Raw genomic sequence first — 2,713 nt, 5'->3', positions numbered from 1 at the left:
GGTACAGCCCAGTGTAAATGTCATCACTGAAGTCCTCTTGGTTTGGATGGATCATGAGCAGCTTCCCAGAGGCAGAGATGGTTAAGCCTCATCTCAAAAAAGGAAATGGGAGTTTTCAACTTATTTGGGGCCCCAGGAAGGAGGGTGTCCCCAGCAGAGGCACAACAGGTATGAAGGAACAGAGGCAGTAAACTCTAGTCCCTGCATTGATGTTCGCTATGCTCTTTAGACTTAAAAAAAAAAAAAAAAAAATCTCTTTCTAATGTAATCAGTTCATCAGTTTTAATACCATATCTCACGTTCTGGTAACTGCTTATGCATTTTATTGCTGCCCTTTCAAAAAAGAGTCATTGATTTGGCTCCTCCTATGTTGAATCCCCTGCACAAGTTGGCTACAGGGTTTTAAATAATCAGTGCACGCCATGGTAACCCGCACTCCCCCTCATTCCACAAAGGTGCATCGATTAGCACATGCTGGGCCCAGAGCTAGGTGCTGCTGCAGAACCACAGATGAGAACACAGGGGATGCAAGGGGGCTGGCCTGGGGAAGACGGAGATATCATCACTCACCCAGTAGGAAAAACCCCTAAGTAGACTAATTTCAGCCGTTGCTGTGTTGGTTTAACTACTGCCAATTCCTTGAAGGCAGGAACCAGGTATGACAGTGCCTGGAAGTCACTCCTGACTCTCCTCCTCACATATACCCCATATCTGTCACCGGGTCCTGTCCATTTTACCCCATACATGTTTTTTCAAATCCATCCATTTCTCTCCATCTTTATCACCACCTCCATATTGTGAGCCACCATTATCTCTCCTGTGGATTACCCAACTGGTCTCCTTTCATCATTGCTAATCCCTCTGTAATCCTCTCTAATCTATTATCCACATGGCAGCCAGAGTAATCTTCCCAAAATGTAAGCCTAACCATGTTCAACTCTCCCATTTGCTCAAAATTACTCAGTGCCTTCCAACTGTTCTTGGTATAAAGACGTGGTCTGTCTCATTGCATCCCCAATGGGAGCAGAGACCCTAAGCCAAGGTGGGAAAGAACAACCCATGTCATTTGATGCCTCAAATGCTTAGTCTGCCCCAAATTAATTCTTCACATATCATTCATTCACTTAGCGTCGAGATCTTTCCATATTGGCAGATAGAGAGCTATTTCTTTTTTTCTTAATGACCACATGATATTTCATTGGGTTGATGTTTCATAATTTATTTAACCAGCCCCAATCCCACTTAAGATGTGCCCAGGGCTATAGGTACACACTCTTGTACATATATCTCCAGCTACTATTCTCTTTCAAAATATTTTTAGCTCTTCCTACAATATTCTTCCCCTTCCTATATCTTCCCTATAAACTGTTGAATTGGGTTTTTGAAGCTCCCTAAAAAATTCTCTTGGAATTTTGCTCATAATTGCAAAAATATATATATAGGTTGTATGTAAAGAAGGAACAATGAGGATATGGAATAAGATTCTCCACAGTCTGGCACAAGTGATTCTATGTGAGTAAGAGTTTTGTGCAAGAAGCCAAAAAAAGAAATAGCAAATTAGAAGCATAATTCAAAAAGACAAGAAAAGGAGCGCCTGGGTGGCTCAGTCGGTTGAGCGTCAGACTCTTGGTTTTAGCTCAGGTCGTGATCTCAGGGTCGTGAGATTGAGTCCCACTTTGGCCTTCATGCTCAGCACAGAGTCTGCTTGAGATTCTCTCTCTCCCCCTTTGCCCCTCCCCCTGCTCTCGCTTGATCTCTCTCTAAAAACAAACAAATAAAATCTTTTTTAAAAAAAGTAAAGAAAATGTAATTTTATTGAATTGGGAGCCCATTCAATTAGTTCGTTGTTAGAAAGCTATCTACTGAGCAGCTCCTATGGGACGGGCACTGTCCCATAAGCAGGGATGTAGACAATATCTCTATATTCTGGTGTGTGGACACAGCAATAAACATATAAACATGTACATAGACCCACATGTAAAGATTCCAGATGGTGCAGGGCACGAGTTAAGGGCATAAAGAGCAAGAGATGGGAACTGGGACTTGCTTTTGGTTGGGTGACCAGGGAGGCTCGCCCTGGGAAGACACATTTGAACTGAGCTCTGAATGACAGGATCCAGTTCTGCAAAAACTCAAGGGGAGAGCATTTTGGGCAGAGCAAACGGCCAGTGCAAAAGGCCCAGGGCAGACATGAGATGAGCAGGCTGGAGGAGCCAAGAGACTGTGTGCAGTTGCCGAGGTGAACCACGGTGAAGGGGAGACAGGCAGGCTAAATGAAGTAAGTCAGGAAACAGAGAAAGACAAATACCGTACGATCTCACTTATATGTGGAACTGAGAAATGAACAGAAAGCGACAGCAAAAACCAAGCTCAGATACAAAGAACAGCTTGGCGGTTCAGTGGTGGGGGTAGGGGGTGGGGGAAACGGGTGCAGGGAGCCAAAGGTACAAGCTTCCAGTTATAAAATAAGTTCAGCATAGGGACTATGGTTAATAGTACTGTCTTCCAGGGGTGCCTGGTTGGCTAAGTGGATAGAGTATGTAACTCTGTAACTCTCGGTCTCAGGGTCATGAGTTCAAGCCCCACTTTGGCCATGGAGCCTACTTAAAAAAAAAACATAAATATTTGTTACTATAAGCCCTAGAGTTTGGAGGTGGGTTGTTATGCAACATTATTGCCTCTGTGAACCCTTCTAGGCCTCCCACCCATCCAC

This window comes from Mirounga leonina, unplaced genomic scaffold (assembly GCF_011800145.1).
Source record: "Mirounga leonina isolate KUSES-001 unplaced genomic scaffold, KU_Mleo_1.0 Mir_179, whole genome shotgun sequence".
In the NCBI taxonomy this organism is placed as follows: Eukaryota; Metazoa; Chordata; class Mammalia; order Carnivora; family Phocidae; genus Mirounga; species Mirounga leonina.
This window is presented reverse-complemented; position numbering follows the sequence as displayed.